This window comes from Phascolarctos cinereus, unplaced genomic scaffold (genome assembly GCF_003287225.1).
Source record: "Phascolarctos cinereus isolate Bilbo 61053 unplaced genomic scaffold, phaCin_HiC Scaffold_4;HRSCAF=312, whole genome shotgun sequence".
NCBI lineage: Eukaryota > Metazoa > Chordata > Mammalia > Diprotodontia > Phascolarctidae > Phascolarctos > Phascolarctos cinereus.
The window spans coordinates 34,738,133-34,758,891 of record NW_027555847.1 but is presented as its reverse complement, the minus strand read 5'-3'; the positions used below and the strand labels follow the sequence as shown (position 1 = coordinate 34,758,891).

Sequence of the window (20,759 nt, the reverse complement as noted above, 5' to 3'; positions counted from 1 at the left end):
TTATTATTAATTATTTCCCAAAAGGACTTTCCAGAAACACAGCATCTCAAGTTGGAAGGGCTCTTAGCAGCCAACTGGTCCAGCCCAGACCACCAAAAAATCTCCCTGACAATGTCGCCAACACATATCCGTTCAGTGTTTGCTTGAACATCTCCAAAGACATATTTGCTGTTTTTTTGCAGGGAAGTATTTGAAGAAATGTAGGAAGAGTGAGTACTTAAAGTCCTCCTTGCTTCTCTTGACAACCCTTCCATTCCAACATGCTAAAAGAAATTCTGGGCTCGATCAGAATGAAAGTGAAACATGCAAGATGTTAGCGCCACACAAAGCCCAAGTCTTATCAGTACTATTCCTTGCTGATAGGATAGACACCTGTAAAATGCTTTTGGACTGGATGTTGGATTTCACCATCAGAGATAATCCCTCAGTGAAGAAATTACTCCTACTAACTTAGACTGCCGACCTTTTAAGTTGGCTGGGGCCCAGAGACACTGAATGATTTGTCCAGACTCATACAACTAGTATATGTCTGCCTCCAACATGAGACCAATAAATCAATCGATAAACATTTATTAAGGGCCTACTATGTGTCAGGCACCGTACTAAGAGCTAGCCAGCCCTCTGCATTCACAAAATGACACTCACCTCTCAATTTCACTATTATCTTATTTTACCCAGACATCAACTCTGTGAGTACAGCTACAAGAGAGAGAATGTTAATCCTTTTTTACAGAAGAAGAAACTGAGTCTCATAGAATGTATAAATGAGGTGTGCAGGAGTGCACAGCTCCTTGGAGGCAAAAAGAATTCTGAAAATGAAACAATTAGAGAAATAGAAGATCAGCATTTTTTGCTTCTGTAAATAAAATACAACACACCATTTATTTTCTACAAAGATATTTCAAATTCTATTTTCTATATTTAGTTCATGTTCATGGACCATCGTTCAAAAGTGCTCAACTAAAGCACTTTTTAAGGAGGGGAAGGCTGGGGCAGGGCTGCCAATGTGACCTTTGCTCCCCCACTATTATAAATTGCTGGCATGTCTTGGTTATATAAAACGATTAATCATTGCTGTGTAAATAAGTGATTACGCTTTGGTTGATTCTGTCTTTCCTTTGACCTCCTGTACTCACCTGAGAGGTGGACAGGGCATTTGGAATGGCATGCCCAGTGCCTATGGGGTTTGGGAAAGGTGGAAAGAAATGGTTCTCATCATCATGCGGACCGGGAAGGATTCTAAGTTAGCATACTGGAAGGTTACAAGAGCATTTTTTTCTGTTGATTTAGACACAAAGAACATATGTCCAAATCCTCCAAGTCAACTCCCCACATCCCCAAATTTCCATTAGCTGGCATCTGAGGTGGCAGTCTGAGGAGACGGAGCTAGCTTGTGGCCAGGGTGGTAAGGAAATGTCGAGGAAACTCCTGTTATAGGGTATCTGCTCTGCATCTGCTGCTGGGGCTAAATAAAGCAGCTCATCGATAAACCTTCCAGGGGCTCCAGCAGCTGAAGAACTCTGAGTCTGGAGGCTGGAAGCAGCCCCCTGATACTGAGTGGGGGTTTCTGATCAGAGCCAGACCAAGAAACATCCAGTTCTGCGGTACGGAGATGTACTAGCTCACTGTCTGCTTGATGGTCACCTGGCAAAAAAAATCTTGAGTTTTCATAATTTCAGCCTGTGCTCTTGGGAATGTTTAAGCAGCTTTTTTCAGTTGAATTCAATTCAGTTCATTAATAGGGTCCTAAATTTAGAATTGGAAGGTACCTCAGAGTTCATCTGAGCAAACCTGATCATTAAATAAGGACATCGAGACCCAGAGACATGAAGTCACTTGCTTGCCTGGGGCCATATGGTTGGTAAGTAATAAAGTTGGGATCTCAACCCAGGTTCTCTGACTCCAAATCCACTGTCCTGGCATACTGTCCAAGTACTTAATAATTATATTAATATTGTTACTATATTATATATATTTGTACATTACATTTCTTTGCTCTCCATGAGAAATATGGACATCTATGTAAGACTGTAGGAAGGGCACTAATAGATCCTGACTGATAGGAGCTGCAGAGAATAGAAGGGATTGCAACAGTCATAAAGCCTGATGCCCCTATTTTAGATGAGGAAAATGAGGGCAATGGAAATGCAGTGACTTGCCCAAGGTCACACATACAGTAAGCACTGGAAGTGTGATTCAAACATAGCACCTTGTTAACAATGCTAGAGACAGTATTCTTTTTACTACATCATGATGCAATGGAAGGAGTTTCCACACTGGAATTTCCCACACGCTAATGAAATCACAAGAAGGGAACAACAACAACCTTCTCAAAAAAAAATTGTCTAGTACAGTGTTATAGACATGAATCCAAAATCCTCTGAGGTATCAGGTTCATCTTCATATTTTATAAAAATACTCAAAATCTGGTGCACAAATTATTTCAAAAGTGTTTGGGGAAGTCTCTCCATAAGTGCTCTCGGAAAGAGACAAGGCACAAGTTGGTACATTTCTCTACTGTGACAAAAGAGAGGAAGCCCTGGCTTTCCCAAACATTCCAGCATTACCTCCTTTTTGCCATGGTGATTCTGCATTAGTTGGCAACTTTGGGAGAAAAGAGTCATAAAAAATACAAACACTCTCATGTTCTCCATAAAACCAGACAGGAGAGGCTCTGGCCTCACCTCTCCCTTTCCAGTGATGTCTGCCTTTACTCTGTCTCACTAAAAAGTGTGCAGATAAGAGATGGCGGGAAAATACCAGGGATCAGGTTCGGCTACATCTGCCTCTGAGAAAATGATGCAAAAGCGTGACATTTCATTTAGGCACTTAAAAACACGTGTCTCTCCAAGTGGAACAGACCCAAATGAGAGTAAATGAGTTATTTTCATCTTGACTTAAAATAAGTGGTACTCAGCTCGTCTATCAGAAATAGCATACAGCTTTGTTAATATAAGAGGGGCAGGGCAGGGCTGGATGGTTGCAACAGTCAATAGCTGTAGCATCATTAAATATAAACTGCATCAAGAATGTAGCCAGATTAGGGATACAAATAAGGCATCGGAGAGAGATTTAAGGACTTAGTGTCTTCATTGATACCTGGGTGCACCCTGGGAAATGGGTTCACCAATAGTTGTTGGAGGCTATACTAGAGGCAGCATTCAAGGAAGGGAGAAAGAATTGACAATCCAGATCATCTGCTTTATCTGTAGCACGCCACATGATAAAAAGTCTCCTTCGACCGATAGCATTATCAACAACAAAAGCCACCAACTGAAAGGAGTCAGAATCAGAGAATCTTAGAGCTGCAAAGGGACCTTGAAGATCATCTTCAACCTTTCTTCTCTCCCTTCCTCCCTCCTCCCTCATATACCTCCCAGCCTGAGGCCCTGAGAGTTCTACACATCTCACTGATCTAGGCCTACCATCCTGCACCCTGGACATCTTCATACCGTGATGTTCCCTCATCCTTCCCTTCCTTTCCACCTCTGGCTCTGGAAACAGTAATAAAATCAATACTAATGCAAAGCACAGTATTTGGCATACAGCAAGAGCTTAATAAATGCTTTTTCATTCATCTGTTCATTTGCAAAGGTTTTCTTTACTTATTTGGGAACATGGGAACCATCGTACCATCCACTGCAACTCATCCAGTAGCCATTTATTCTGTTGCCAACCACAACTTCAGAGAGCATGCCACAGAAGGCATGGTTGTCCTCCCTTACATCAGCCTGAAAGGTTAGGCTATTCTAAGCCTCATTCACATGGATAATCTGGTCATTCCTAAATGTGTCCAAACACATGTTTGAATGCACTTATATTAATCCATTCTTCTTACAAAGAAATACAATTACAAGAAACTTAATAGATAGGGCAGCTCTTCCTTTTCCTTGATCTAAACTTAGCCTGCTCAAGATTCAAAAGGGACTTGGCCCCTGCCCTCAAGAAGCTTCCATTCTATTTTCATTTTCAATTCACTTTTGTTTTTGTAGTCCCAGGGCTTCACACAGTGCCTGGCAAAAAGGAGGTACTTAATAAAATCTTGATGATTTCCCATCATCCACTGGGTGAGGATTTGATGACTGACTCAGAGTGCATCTTATCTACACCATGCAAGATTTTATAAGGTTTCAATCAAGTCTTCTCCCTGCCTTTCTTTTTCCAGGCCTCAGAGGGAGGAAGGAAGGAAGGAAGGAAGGAAGGAAGGAAGGAAGGAAGGAAGGAAGGAAGAAGGAAGGAAGGAAGGAAGGAAGGAAGGAAGGAAGGAAGAAAGGAAGGAAGGAAACAAGCATTTATGAAGCATCTATTATGTGTTGTGCACACTGTGCAAAATGCTTAACAAATATTTGTAATCTCATTGTATCTTCACAACAACCCTGGGAGGAAAGTGCTGTTATGATCCTCATCTTACAGTTAAGGAAACTGAGTCTTATTTTTAGCTGGCCTCCTCTCACACCTGCCTAATTTAATCACATCTTTCTTGGGGTGCAAAGGCCAGAACTGCAACCCGGATTACAGAAATATTCAGACATGCTTTTTTTTTATGCGCAGGACTGCTACAATACCCTCTAAAAATCTCTCCCTGCCCCTAAACCTTTACCCTCTTTAAACCCTGCACTATTTAGCTGTGAAATGATATTCCTAAAGCATAGGCCTGACCACGTCACTCCTCAGCTCAAGAATATTCTATGACTCTCTACATACTCCAGAGTAAAATACAAGCTCTTCAGGTTGGCATCTAAATAATTTCACAGTCTGACTCTTTTCCAGTTCCCTTCACACACTGTCCAGTTTGAGCCAACTCGACATTTACCAAACTTAGTATGCTATCTCCTGCCTCCATGCCTTTGCCACAGGATTTCTCCTATGTCTGAAAAAAAAAACCTAGCATATACCATTTATATAGCACCTTTAAAGTCTGCAAAGCACTTTACAAATCTTATTTCCTTAGATTTTCACAAAGACACTGGAAGGTAGGTACCATTATGATCCCATTTTACAGATTAAAAAAAATGAGACTTGGGGGCAGCTAGGTGGCACAGTGGATCGAGCATTGGCTCTTAAGTCAGGAGGACCTGAGTTCAAATCCGACCTCAGACCAAACACTTGAACCCCAATTGCCTAAAAAACAAAACAAAACCCTGAGACTGTGACAAATGAAGTGATTTTTTTCCCCAGAGTCACAGAGCTAGGAAAGATGTCCCAGACAGTATTTGAACTCAGGTCTTTCTGACTCCAGACCCAGCCCACCTAACTACCTATTTGTAAGTCACCTTAAAAGTGGCCAGGTGCTCCTCTCAACTATAAATTCTTCCACAATGCAAGCAGTGGATACGTGGAAGAATCCAGCTAAAGGTCACTGTCAGCTTTCAATTCAATTCAACATCTATTAAGCACTTACTGTGCTCAAGGCACTGAAGACACAAAAGACAAAAACAATGCCTGACCTCACAGAGCTTCCATTCTCCGAAGGGATACAATGCATACACAGTAAATATAACATGATTGGGGGGAGGGAGGAGCATTAACAACTAGGATGAGGGGAAGCAGGGATGAAGAGAGATCAGGAAAGGCAGAGAAGGAAACAACTGAGCTGAGCCTTGAAGGAAGCTGCCGATCATCCTCAGAAGTGAAGCTCTTCCTCAAGGAATATTCGCCCTTGTCCCAACCCAATTCGCTGTTGACTGAGCCTTTTACTCTTTTTTTTCCCCTTCAGATGCTACCTACAATTATAAGGTCTCTCGATCTTAAATTGCTTAAAAAAGGCAAAACAGTGTGTGCTGAATATATTGACTTTTTTCAAGAGTCTTTTTAAAGAGTTTAATGAAAGCAAAGGCTAAAGAAGCCCAGACTCTCAGAGCTCCAAATGAGTCCTGGAATCAGGCAGACTCTAAATTTGGTCCAAAGGCCTTAAATAGTTTGTGCTGTGACCAGGCAAATAATAAAAACGAAATGATCTCAGAATAGAAAGTGAGTGTCGCGGAGGGGATTACTCCATCGTCCATGGTTCAGGCTAGACCAGGCCTCTGCAAATTCTGCCATGCTTTCATTTGGGTCCAAGGGCAATGCCAGTCAGGTAGTCAATTAGCAAGCCTTGATTGAGCATTTGCTCTGCGCTTCAAAAGAGGAAGACTTGCTGGACTGGGACTGGTGAGAGGGGCCGTAAGAAATGATACAAATTTAAAGAGGAGAAAGAGGGAGAGAGAGAAAGTGTGGTGCAGTGGATAAGAATGCCTGTCCTGGAATCGGGAAGATCTGAGTTCAAATCTGGCCTTAGATACTTCCTGGCTAGGTGACCCTAGGAGAGTCACTTAACCTTATTTTCCTCAGTTTCCTCATCTGTAAAATGAGCTGGAGAAGGAAATGGCAAACCTCTCCAGGATCCTTGCCAAGAAAACCCCAAATGGGGTCATGAAGAGTCAGACACGACTGAACACCAACAAACCTCAGCTCCACCTCCTGACTTCCTTCAAGTCTCAGCTAAAATGCAATCTTCTACGAGAAGCCTTTCTCAACCTCCCTTAATGGCAGTACCTTCCCTCTGCTTTCTCCAATTTATCGTATTTATATATAGCTACTTACTTGGTGTCTCTTTCCATTAGATTGTAAGATCCTTGAGAGCAAGGACCATGGGGGGGGGGGCTGTGTTGTTTTAGTGTTAGCTTCAGTTTACTTGTTTAGTTTTCCTTTCATTGCATCCCTAGAAATTAACAGAGTGCCTGGCATACAGCAGGAACTTAATAAATGCTTATTGACTTGCCCACCAGACATCTTTGATGGGTGAGTTACCCAGCAGTATAGAACAGGCATACCAAGCAGCCAGCAAAACTCTCAAGAGCGCCTGAATGAGATTAAAACGTGACAAATGTTTAATGAAACAAATAAAAAACATGACATCATAGATAATACGAATCTGTGGGTCTCTGAGTCAAATATTGACAGCAGTGGGCTGGAGTACCAGTAGTCACCTGTTTATAGAAGATGCCTACTGTGAGATTATAGCAGAAGCAGTAGGGTGCTATAGAAAAGGCAGAAGAAGAGAAAGTAAGGATATTGGGGGCCCATTACCATGACTCCTTTCACTAAATAGCTGGGTAACCTTGCACAAGGTGGTTCCACCTCTCTCAGACTTTCCTTTGTCATCTGTAAAGTGTAGGAGTCTGCCTGGATGTCTTACAAAATTCTTTCTAGAACCAAAGCTTTTATTATTCTATGAATTCCCAGGTGTGTCTAGACCAATTGGAAGAGGAGGAAAAAATTAGATATGAATCCCCTTAAAGAAGTACATCCAAAATCCCACAACATTCCACAGACATATGGATTTGGTCTCAAACTGGCACTGGCTTACCACTAGGAAATCCAGGCCTATCCCACCCACCAAAAGAGAAAGGATTTGCCATGGAAACTGCTACTCTACAACTTCATTTTAATACATATGCCACTCTACATTAAAATCCATTTCCTGATAACAATTATATACACAGATACATACAGAACAGATTATATTATGTAGCAGACATTTTAGCAAATTTAGGGCTTTAAAGCTTATAAAGCATTTCATTAGGACATCATACTTGACCATCAAAACAACCCTGTAAGGTAGGTTCTATAGGTATTATTATTTCCATTTTACAAATGAGGAAACTGAGGCTCAAAGACTGACTTTCTACAAGGTCAAAAGCTAATATATGTCTGATGTGGTATGAACTTGGCCTTCTGAAATCTGGATCCAGAATTACAAAAATAGTGGAATTCCTGGGTACAAGCACATAGAAAACTGGATCTAGAGTCAGGGAGACCTGAGTTCCGATCCTCTCAGATACTTTAACCTTGTGACCTTAGGCAAGTCACACAACCTCTCTGTGAATCAGTTTCCTTACGTGCAAAATGGAGATAATAAAAGCACCTCCCTTATGGGGTTTCTGGGAGAGCCAACATGTATAAAGTACTTTTCAAACCTTAAAGGGCTATATAAATACTATTATTAAAATATTGGCATTTCTCCCAATCCATAACACCCTCTCCACACCACACTATTCCTCCCTCACCCCAGCCCATCATAAAACCACACACACACACACACACACACACACACACACACACACACACATACCCCATTATTGTCAGCTGTAAATAAAGTGCCTCAAGAGAACATTGTGTAACCTCCTAATGTGTGTAGAGAGACAGCAGATTCCAGTCATCTGGAATTTACTGTGCTCCAGACGGCTCACCAGCTTGATGTAAGAGTCTCGGCACAGGGGGTCCAGACTAAAATGTGATATAACAAATGAGGAACATGTAGCACAGAAAGAAGCCTGGGAAGACTTAGATGAACTGAGTCTGGGTAAAATAAACAGAACCAGGAAAATAACACATCAAAGAATAAACATCTATTATGCATCTGCTGTATCCCCGGCACCTTGCTAAGCAATGGGGACACAAAAAAGGGGCAAAAGACAGTTGCTGCCCTCAAGGAGCTTATAGTCTAATAGGAGAGACACACACAACAACCCTTAAAAATGGAAATGGAAAGAAACTAAACTATGTAATAATTATAACTACCTAGCCTGGTCCCAAAAAAGAGATGAGGAACTGCCCCTCCCTCCCTTTTCTTTCTATTCTTCATTACAGAAGATGGATCTTTGGCCATATTATAGAAGCAGAGGCCCATATATAAGTGAAGATGATGTAAAAACCAAAGATGTCAATAATTTTAAAAAATGTTTTCTTGAACCAGGTACAATAATTTGCCAGAGTCAAGGTGTGAAGGGTGAAACACAGAACAGGTAGAAATATTCTAGTCACAAAATACTAAGCGGAAAACAAAAGGCGACTTTGGGAGCAAAGCTGCCCTCAGGGTGAACTAAAAGTTTCCAAACAATAAGTTGCTAAATAGGCTGAATTTTTTCATTTTACTCGCAAAGTTGCATTTGATGTCGGTTTAAATTCCTGGATGAACATTTTTTAAAAGTCTAAGTTCCAAAATCTTATAAATAATTTTATGTTTACATCTATATTTCTGTTGCACTGTATACACACACACACACACACACACACACACACACATGGAATTATGGGAAAAGCAGTAGCCTACGAATTAAGAATCCTGTGTTCCAGTCCCAGCTACAAATTTGTGACTAAAAATAGCGACAGTCAACAGTTTGGGTATAATTGTCAGCCTAGCTGAAGTTCTGGGGTCTTTTGCAATGCCCAATACAAACAATTCAACATGCCAGCCAAATCACTCCAAGAAATCAAAGCCTTTCAATAAATGAATACTGGAGAGGAAGTCAGAAAACCTGCCTTCTCAGTTTCAAAGTGAAGTACAATTCTATCTGTAACTTGAGAAATCTACTTCTATTTATATGTATACATATATAACATGTATGTATGCATATATGTATATGTGTGTATGTGTATATATGTGTACATGTATGTATATATTTTTAAAGGGGTGTATGTGTTCTTTTCCCCCCCAACAAGCAAACCCTTAAATCACTCATAAAAGTATGGAATGGGGGTGGCAGACAGTAGAAAGGAAATAAGGAATATATGCCAATACAGGGCATCTATTTATGGTAGTCAGTGGCAGGTAAAAGAAAATGAACAATCAGGGATTTGGGACATAGGATCTCTGAACCCAAGGTGCCAAAGAGGCTCAGAGATCAGGAGGGGTCAGGATGCTTGGTACCTCAAACTGGGATAAAAGATCAGGGAAAGAGAGAAATCAGTGAAAGGTGTTTTTTTTCTTTTTTGCTCTAGATCAAAAGACCAAGCTCATCTGGATGGCTCCATGGAAGGTTGGGTGCCCCAGAAGCCAACCAGGAAGAGAAAAATGTATGACTCAGGATTAGATCTTTGCATATAGATCAAAGAAACACAGAGTTAGAAAAAACTTTGGAGATTATCTAGTCTGCCCTTATTAAATATACAGATGAGAAAACTGAGGCCTTGAAAAGTACAGTGATTTGCCTTAGGTCACACAGATAGAAAGTGATCAGGCTGGGGGTCAAAGCAATGTCCTCTGACTGAGTTTGAAGGTCTTCAAATGCAGCACCCTTCACTGGCAGTAAGGAAGACTCCAAGCAATATACCAGTGCTCTGGGTAGTGAGACCACCAATTTAGGAAAGTGTCTGGGTTAACAGGGGAGCATGATCAGAAAGCAAAACTATTCCATGACATCCCCAGCCCCAGCAGGCCAAGTCTGCTGTACCCCTAGAAACTTGGCATGTGTTACCTCTTCCAAGAGGCACCGTACACATTACCCACACTGGAATATCTTATAGTCTGAGCTAGGTTTTCCACTAAATTAATTTCTAACTCATACAGTTTCATTATGGGTCCAGGATTTTTTTTTAATGTAGATACTAAAAATAGTTCATCTGGAAAATGAACTTAGAACATTGGTGTCATGGAAAGGACAGCTTAAAAATCGGCTTTTTATCCCTCGTTAGCCATCCTTTCAAATGCTCTGCTGACAAAAGAAACAAACAAACAAAAATTAGTACGATACGTGGATTGTAAGCACTAAAGAGATGAAATAAAATTCCACACTCTGAGACCGCCTGGTGATTTTTTTCCCCCTTGTTTCATTTGAACTATTTTGGGATTACTTCAGGACTGGAGAACAGATTTTATTTGCTGCAAGCATTTGGTTTTAATATTGTTGTTGTTGTTGTCTTAGAGCTGAATGAATTCTCTAAAAGAATATCAACATATGTCCAATACCAAAGTTAAATAAGGGCACTGTGTCCTTTTATTGGTTTGAAAGCTGAATCTCCTAATAGGCACCTAAAAAAAAAATGTCCTGGGATGAACTGGTCAGAATTTTACCTTTTCTTGGACTTGACTCACTGTGACGGTGGGGCTGCTGCTAAAGTAGTGAAAGAAACCAAAGATGGGGCACAGGAGGAAAGGACCAGATAATCAGACTGGATAATCAACAAATGGGATAATTGATTCCCAAATCATTGACAGATGACTTTTCACTTCCCTAAAAAATAAATTCCCTGGCTAAGGCATTAGAGCCAGGTAAAAGTGCTGATTCATACCCCAGCCAAGGATGTGAAGTCAGCAGTTGGGTAGGACCCTGGACTTCACCGAGGGTGAAAGAGATGGGAATAGATTTGCTTAGTCGGAAGATTCCCTTGAGCTCGAAGAGTCTAGGAGTCTATATTCTCCATTTTCTAAATTGGGGAAGGTGAGAGAAAGGAAGGTTGCATAGCTACATCCTCAGGTATCGCTTCAAGCTTTCCCATTTGAGATTGCAACTTGGGCAAGAGAAGCAGCATCTCCCGTTAACTCTGCTCAAATACAGCATCTCTGAGTTTAAGGAGAGTTAACGGGCTGAACTCAGAATGATGCATTAGGTGTACTATCTTACTGTGCCTAAGAAGGCTCTTTATCCGATCATGTCTCAAACCATAGACCAGTTTACTTTGCTTTATGCAACAGAGTGATCCCTTCAAATGGTGCATACTAAGACGGCTGCCGATCAAACCAGTCATTGTACAGGGGTGTTTGTTTTCACTACTTAAAGGAATCTTATGATGATTTCTTTTTTAAAAATGAACCATTCATTCCCCCAAAAGAAGAAACAGCATGAAACAGCCTAAGAGTGATGGACCTGGAGTCAGAGATGAAAATCACAATAACAATAATAACCAGCACTTTAAAGTTGGCAAAGCAATCTACAAATAATAGTGCATTTTATCCTCAAAAAAACCCTGGCAGATAGATGCTATTATTATCTCCATTTTACAGATGAGTAAAATGAACCCTAGGGAAATGAAGACTTGTCCTGGGATACAGATCAAGAAAGTAGCAAAGCCCAGACTAAAAGCCAGGTCTCCTGGATTGTTACTCAAGTACCAGTTCCCTTAGAAATGGCAGGGAAAATCAGAGGTGAACTCACAGAAAAGGTCCCAGTGAAGAAGGATTCAAGCCCTGGACAGCTCTCAGTGGGGCAGGGCAGTCATCACACACACACACACACACACACACACGTACAAGCATACATACATTTGCATATGCACACATGCATACACATATAGATCTACATATATACATGCATATGTATATATACATACACATATATTTACACATATACATGCATGCACATACACACCTATACACATATATACGCACATGCACACATGCATATGCTCACGGATATACACATACACAACATATACATGCACATATACGCACGTGCACACATGTGTGCATGTATACATATACACACGTGTATGCATGCATATAAACACACACACATCCCAGTCCCTCTCCTCCTACATCTTTTCGGTCTGGCTGTCCACAGGAAGGACCAAGGCAAACAGCTAAGGTACGGGGGTATAGGTAATAGGACCAAACAATACCAACCACTCGGTAGGCAGTTAACCAGCAGAGTGCCCATATTTGGAACCTCAGTCCTAAGACTTCAAAGTCCATTCGTTAGGAGAAATATTATATTCAGAATTTTGTCACCAAGTAATTTTCCAGAAAAAGACACAGGAGGGGAAGCCCTTTCTGCCACCACAGATCCCGGACAAGAGAGGAGTTTATGGGATGAAAATGGCTTTTTGCCTTGGTTATTGGTCAGAGCTTTCCATTGCTTTTTTTTTCAGTAGTGATTATTAAAAATCACATGCTTTGGCTACACAGACCACAGCTTTAATAGAAAGGGACATTTAATTCTGGGGGTAAAAACAACACGTTTATTAGCTCATCATAGGAACCTCCAGGCTACTTTCTAAGGACGGCTGAGAATCCTACCAGCAGGCTGACCTCAAAACAGGCTGGCCTGCTTGGGACACTCCTAATTATAGGAAACTGTAGCATCAGACATAATGCAAAACCATGTTCTTCTGAAAAAAGCCCCATAGTAAATGGCCTAGGACCATGCTTCTGGCAAAAAAAAAAAAAGGCTCTAGATGAAACCTTCACCGCCTATCATAAAACAGGGAGAAGAGGCACCCAGCAAAACCTCAGCCACTCTTCACAGCCAAAAAGGGTATGCTAGACTCACTTGTGGGCCCCATCCTTCTCCCAAGGCAAGGCCACGAGAGGGCAATGGGGCAGTTGCACACTACTTGCTCATTCCCCCCCCCCAATTCCCCTTTTCCATACCCATAGCTTCTGAATAGTGGTTGCACTTTTAAAATGAAATTGGTTTTGGTGTATGTGAGCGCGTGTGTGTGTGTGTGTGTGTGTGTGTGTGTGTGTTTTAAAAGCGATCAAAACTATAAAATCAGCAGCATGCACCCTATAATTAATATGTTGGAGTGTGTTCTCCCAGACTCAGCTCCAGCCCCTTCGGGACAAAAACCCCCAAACGAGGAAGGATCTTCCACCAGAACTGGTGCTTTCACTTAGACAAACAAAACCAGACTTACCCGGTGAAGTCATCCTCGCAGTTCTGCCCCAGGAAAAAACTGAGGCCGCCTGACCACCCCAAGACACCAGGAGCCACCGAGCAAGCTGGGAAAGCCCAAGCTTCCAGAACCCAGCTGCCAGGCTCTTTGTCTCCTACCAGCCACCTACTAACCGAGGCTGCAAAGTTTGCATCTGGGCTTTCTTTAGGAACTTCTGCAAACGAAAGATAGATGAGTAATGAGTCCTGCTTCGTAAGACGTGCCAAGCCCATCACTAATAACAGTTAAGGGTTGGTCTTTTTTCTTTTTTTTTTTAAGCACTGGAACATATGGCTGCTAATGAAAAGTGACCTGCTACCAGAAAAGAGGGAACATGCTCTATGAAATATATGTGGTCAAAGTTTCCTGTGAAGGGTCAAGAGCTGATGGCAATAATGACAGATGTGTACATAGTATTTGGGACAGATAGGTGGTTCAGTGCAGAGAGTGCTAGGCCTACAGTCAGGAAGACTCATCTTCCTGAGATCAGATCTGGCTTCTGACACTTAACTAGCTGTGTGACCCTAGGCAAGTCACTTTACCCTGTTTGCTTCAGTTTCCTCATCTGTAAAATGAGCTGGAGAAGGAAATAGCAAACCACTCCAGTGTCTCTGCCAAGAAAAGCCCAAATAGTGTCATGAAGAGTCAGACACAACTGAAAAAAAAAATGACTGAGCAACACCAGCATAGCAGTTGGTGGTTGACAAAGTGTTCTCCTCACAAGGGAGAGGGGAGGTTAGTGAAGGTATTATTATCCCAAGTTACAGATGGAAAAACTGAGGCAAACATAAGTGAAGCATCTTGCTTGCATAACCTGGGACCTAGAACAAACCTCAGAATTTTTTTTAATTCCAACAGACTCTCCCCTAACAGGTATATAGAAGAATTTATATAAATCTAAATCATATTTCCTTCCCTCAAAACTCAGATTATAATTCCATACATGCTTTATTAGCTTTTGAGCCTGGCTTCAGAAGAGTAGTGCTAGGGATAGTCTGGATCTGTGATTTCACAGAAATGGGGATGCCTGAGTAAGGAAATTATCCCTTCCCCTAAAAAAGAGCAACATCTCTGCCACTACTAGGCCTTCTTAACTTTTTTTTTTATTATGGACCCCTTTGACAGCCTGGAAAAGCCTATGAACCCCTTATCAGAATAATGTTTAATAAAATAAAATAAATACATAGGATTAAAAAGGACACCAATTATATCGAATGGGTATTTTTTTCTCAATCTAAATTCATAGAACCTCCAAAATTTCTCCATGGACCTCTTGGGGGCCAGAGACCTTCCCTGCTCACAAACCCCAGTCTTAGAGAGTTACCTAGAGCACAAAAAGGTTGAGTGATTTGCCCAAAGTCACAAAGAAAATATGTGTTAGAGGTGGGATTCAAACCCAAGACTTCCTGCTTTTGAGGGCAGATCTCCATCATCTGCATCACTCTGCTTTTGAGTACAATGATGCTCTTAATTTTACAGGTGAAGAAAAGAATTCTCAGATAAATGAGAAGACTTTCCCAGAGTCACATAACCTACAAGGGCCATGGCAGGTCTTCAAGCCCAGGTCTCCTATTCAGGGTCAGGATTCTTTCTACTTTCCATCTTGCTTCTTCTTGAGAAAATGTAGACAGGATCAATTGCCCACTGCCATTAATAAGTAAGGAGTCTGGGGTTCAGGGTCTGAAACGTGGGCTCATGTGCTTTGCTTTACTTTGTTCCACTGAATTGTATTCAAGAGGTATCTACTAAGCACCAGGTCCTAACAGAAAGAAACTCAGTGCTCACCTTCAAGGCGCTCATTCTGTTACTGGAGGAGATGTTTTCCTAGATACAGAGAGGCCACATGCAGATGGAATATAAGATTTACAACACCCTTTCCTCCCAAAAGCCATTTGAGGTGGTTAATGTAAGTTGTCCTAACTCCATTTTAAAGATAAAGAAATTGAAGCTTCAATAATGATGATAACTCACACGTACGTGCCAGATACTGTGCTAAGTACCTTATAATTATGGAAAGTAGGTGTTATTATGATCACCATTTTACAGTTGAGGAAACTGAGGCAAACAAAGGTTAAGTGACTTATCCAGGATCACAGAGCTGGGAAGTATCTGAAGTCAATTTCTTCCTGACTCCAGACCAGACATGTTTTTCACTGTTCTATTTACAATTCACCTAGCTGCAAGTACATATTCAATGGGTTAAGGAACTTATAAGAAACAGAGATGAGGAAGCTCAGATATTTTGACTCCAAAACTTCTGCTCTTAAAGGGGCACAGAATAATTTTTTCACATATCTGAATCCTCTCTCCCTCACCTTACACTCTAATTTGCATCCAAGTGACCTGCATCAGAGAGCAGTGATTTTTTGCCCACCTCTCCCACCCCTTGTCTTAGCAAACATGAACAACAACCTCAAAGAACAGCTCTTTAAAGGAAGTCTTGGATGGGTCAAAGCATGTGGGTGCAAACAGTGTCTGAAAATCACTCACTGATTTATACTTTCTGATAAGTCCAGCCTTTCATAGACCATGGAAAGTTGCTGGCTTTTCTATGACTTGTATCTTGTATCTTTGTCTTCACAGAATAACAAAGGAAACTTACTGGATCCTCTCCTCCCTGCCCCCTAAACAACCTGGCCTTACCACTTTTACATTTTCCTTGATTTCAAACCAACTCCCTCACCCCATGTAAAACTCTCCAAAACATGGATATTCCCAGTAGAATAGATTGTAAAATCTTACCCTTCTGTCTCCAGCATCTAAGTATAGTACCTGGTGAGGGATGGAGGGAGAAGGAAAAAGCATTTATTAAGTGCCTATTATGATGTATCAGGCACTGTGCTTTACAAATATTATCTCATTTGATCCTCAAATTAACCTCGGGAGGTTGGGGCTACTAGTATACCCATGGAGGAAACTGAGGCAGACAGAAGTTAAGTGACTTGTCCTGAGTCACACAACTCGTAAGTGTCTGAGGCAGGATTTGAACTCAGGTCTTCCTGACTGCAGACCCAACGCTCTATCCATTGAGCCACGTAGCCACCTCCACTGGTACATAGCAGGTGTTTAATAAGCGCTTGTTGATTAACATTTCCCATTCCCATTCCTACTTCTACTCCCCCTCAAACTGCCAGACTGGAAGCAATGGAGATAAAGGCAATATGGCAGGATTGAGGGAGACAGGACAGAAAGAAACAAAAAATTATCCTGTCCTTTTAACCTTACCATGGGATCATAGATTGAAAACTGCAAAGGACCTTCCAGATCATCTAGCTTAACCCTCCATTTAAAAAGAAGACATTATTGGATCATATATACATATATTCCTCCCTAATTTCCAAATGTGTCCCTACTCTTTCCCCACTAGCATTCTTTGTTTCCTTATAGCAAAAAAGAAAAAAGAAAGGGAAAAAACGGAAAGGGTGGAAAGGGTGAGGGATTTAGGGTCAAGAAGAGCTGGGTTCAGATCCCACCTCAGGTATTTATTTACCAGCTTTGTGTCTCTGTGTAATTCACTTAACCTCTGTGAAGCTGACTTTCCTCATCTATAACATGAGGGGTTTGGACTCTTAGGTCCCTTCAAACTCCACGCTTATGATCCTATAAGTCTAATATATACATGAATTACCAACCCAGTGCTGGGAATGTTGATTACGGGGAACACAATATGCTGCCTTCTGGAGAGTAACATCCCTGATGCAGAGGGGCTAAGGCTTCCAACCTACAGCATCTGCTAAAATTCAAAACATATGGGTTGCAAGTCTTAAGGGCTACATCAGAAATTAAAGACTGAATCCCAAAGCCTTGTTATTTAGTTGTTCAGTCATGTCTGACTTTTCACGATCCCATGGACCACAGCACACCAGGCCCTCCTATCCTCCAACGTCTCCCAAAGTCTGTCGCTCATGTTCATTTATTCCATGACACTATCTATCCACCTCATCCTCTACCGTCCCCTTTTCCTTTTAACTTCAATCTTTCCCAAAATCATTCTTTTCCAATGAGTCCCATCTTCTCATTATGTGGCCAACGCATTTAAGCTTCAGGCTTCCATATATGACCTTCCAGTGAATGGCCTGAATTAATTTCTTTACGTATTGACTGATTCGACTTCCTTGTTGTCCAAGGGACTTCTCCAGCACCACAGTTCAAAAGCATCAGCTCTACAGTGCTCAGCTCTCATAGCCATACATCGCTACTAGAAAAACCACAGCTTTGACCATACAGACCTTTGTCAGCAAGGTGACGTCTCTGCTTTTTGATATGCTCTCCAGCTTTGCCATGGCTTTCCTTCCAAGAAGCAAGCATCTTTTCATTTCATGACTGTAGTGGTTTTACCAGCAGAGATACTGGAGTGGTTTGCTATTTCCTTCTCCAGCTCATTTTACAAATGAGAAACTGAAGCAAACAGGGTTAAGGGGCTTGCCCAGGGTCATACAGCTAGTAAGTGTCTGAGATCAGATTTGAACTGAGGAAGATGAGTCTTCCTGACTCTAGACCCTACACTCTATCCACCGTACCATTTAGCTGCCCATTCCAAAGGCAACCTTAGCTTAATTGCCCCAACATATACAATTTTCCACACCCATAGACTCCCACCTATACAAAGATGGGAGGGAAGTGTATTTTCCCAAGTCTTCTCCAGGGCCTAGCTTAGTCATTATATTTACACAACATTCAGGATAATGTGTTATTGTTCTTTTCATTTACGTTGTTGTAGTCATTGTGCATTTTTTTTCCCAGGTTCTGCTTATTAATCTGTCTATATCGGTTGAAATATGCCTTCCCATGCATCTGAACTCTTCGTATTCATCATTTCTTACCAGTAATATTCCATCTTCCAATCCACTCATTTTACCAGTGAGGAAACTGAGGCCCACAGACATTCAGTGACTTGCCCAGGGTCACCAAGTTAACAAGTGGGAGAGCCAGGATTTGACCCCAGGATGACTACAAACCAAAGTGAAGCCACCTCCCTGCACCTAAATGCCTCCACTTATAAAATCAAGATTGCACCAACCTACCAGTAGCTCAGGGGATTGTTCTGAGGCCACAACAAAATAACATAAGAACTGTCAGTTATTGCCATTGTTAGCTCTTCTCCCTCCCTGGGCCATACATTTTTCACCAACACCAAACAGCAAAAAGCAGTCCTCTACAATGTCTGGATCCCCTACAGAGGTTCTTAACCTAGGGTCCATGGGGTTTTTGTTTTTATTGTTGTTTTAATAACTGCATCTCAATCTAACTGGTTACCTCTGTAATTGTTTGCATTTCATGTATCTGAAAACATGATTCTGAGAAGAGGTCCATAGGCTTCAGTAGACTGACAAAGCGGTCCAAGCTACAAGAAAAAGTTTAAGAACTTCAATCAATCCACTTCCTCTCCCTTGCTTTAATACTACTCTGGTACAGGCTATATTTCATGCCTGGATTATCAGAGTGTGGCACCGTCAACTCACAATCTCCCAGATACCTCTCCTTTCTCCTACCTCTACCCAGCATACTACCACCAGATAATTCCCCCTAAAGCCCAGCTTTCATCATGGGGGAAAAAAAAAACCCTTAATAAGTGTTTGTGAATTGATTTATTACAGGAGTCAGATCCTAAGGAGTCTTAGTAACCTAACTCAGCACAGTGAGAAAGAGAGAGAAGAGAGAAAAATCAGACAGTTCTTGCCTGCAGAGATTAAAAATAAAGAAATAAATAGATAGATAGACAGACAGACAGATAGATAGATAGATAAATAAATAAAGTCAACTCCTTGAAATGTCCTCAAAAACCAAGCCAGCCATGGAAATGACAATTATGGGGGAGTGCCGATGAGGGATATTCATTAAGACCCACATCCCTGAAGCAGATGGGCTGAAGGTTCCTACTTTCCAACAGTATTTGATAAAATTTAGACAGGAGTTTTACAAGTCTTGAGGGTTATCTCAAACATCAGAGGCTGCATTCAAAGGCTCTCCTAGCCCCAAATGTCTCAAATCATTAGGTAAACTGGCAAGGGGATGAGGAGAGGGAAGAATGCATTTAGAGTCAAAAGCTCTGGATTCAAATCCTGGCTTTGCCACTTACTGTCTGGGAAACCCTTGGGCAAGCTGTTTAATCACACTGGGACTCAGTATCTACTTTTGCAAAATGAGGGGGTTGGGTCTAGAAGACCTCTGAGGTCCTTTCGAAAACATGTAAATCCCTGATCCTATTGCTCATCAAGGGCACAAACCCAATTATTCCACTGAGGAAGGTTTTGTTTTCCCTAAAGGATTCCTGGACTCTGCAGCTCAGCTGGTTAAAGGTGCCACATTTTTGTGCCCCCATAATCAACATTCCCAGCACTGCATTGGTTAAAATCCTGTGTTCAAAGCCCTAAAAGCCTTCACTGATTTTCCCTCTTCTTTACATGGTGAATGGCACTGCCTTTCACATAACATATGCTGAGTTGAGTTAGCTATATGACAGTCACTACATCATCATAGAATCACAGATTAGAGCTAAAGGACCATTCGATTGCTCTAGTCCTATCCTCTCATTTACAAATGAGGAAACTGATTTCAAGAGATGTTAAGTGACTCACCCAAGGTAATACAAGTGGTAAGTGGCAAAGTTGGGATACAAACCCGGGTCCTTGGACTACATATCCAGCACCCAATTCCACCTTGCCAGCACTGGCTAATTTCTAAGGAGAAAGAGATACCTCAAAGAGCTGCCTTTTTATTCCTAGAACTAGTCAAATTCCAGTAAATGCAGATTATGCAAATATATTCTTAGAGACATAGCCTAGTCTTACAAATAAATAAGGCTGACAAGACCATTATTTCAAAATCATTGACTAGTTAAGCTGGGACCAATTAACGCACATGTCACATTTGGCCACCAATCCCATGGTTGCCAATGACAAAGAAGCACACTTATTTAATACTAAATCCTGAAACAAGGCCAACATCACACGCACGCATAGAGCTCTGGCTGGGGGGGCCAACCTATTTCCCCACAGTCAGCACACCTAGCCAGCCCGTGCTCTACGTACACATGGGATCAACAAGCCCAGTGCGTACAGAAGCCATTTTCACCAAGGAATGGTACCACTGACAACAGGCAATACAATCTAATGATACTGCATGATAAATGCATCTAATGATGAAGCCCATGTTGAAACAACACTGATTTCTGGAGCAACAGCAGACCAAGTGGAATAGTGTGGAAGCAGTTTGAGGTGGGATATGTCAATCTATGGAGTCCACTGACTCAAAGAAAGAGGACATCCCAAAGCTAGGCTTCTCTGGGGCTATATGGACCATGAGATATGGACCCTGTCTTTGAACAGGATTCTTTTTGGATCCAG

At 41.6% G+C, this 20,759-nt stretch overlaps 1 protein-coding gene across 8 annotated transcripts in view; it reads right to left on the bottom strand.

Annotated features, from left to right (window-relative positions):
• Window positions 1-20,759, bottom strand: part of MITF (melanocyte inducing transcription factor) — a 273,400-nt gene that overhangs the window by 149,956 nt on the left and 102,685 nt on the right. The window contains exon 1 of one of the 8 annotated variants that reach the window (XM_021007552.2): window positions 13,396-13,547. The exons of 6 other annotated variants lie outside the window; for them this stretch is intronic. The gene's annotated coding sequence lies outside the window, so the exon portion shown is untranslated. Of the gene's footprint in view, window positions 1-13,395; window positions 13,548-20,759 lie in introns of those variants that run through there. One more of the 8 variants, XM_021007551.2, reaches the window with a different exon arrangement.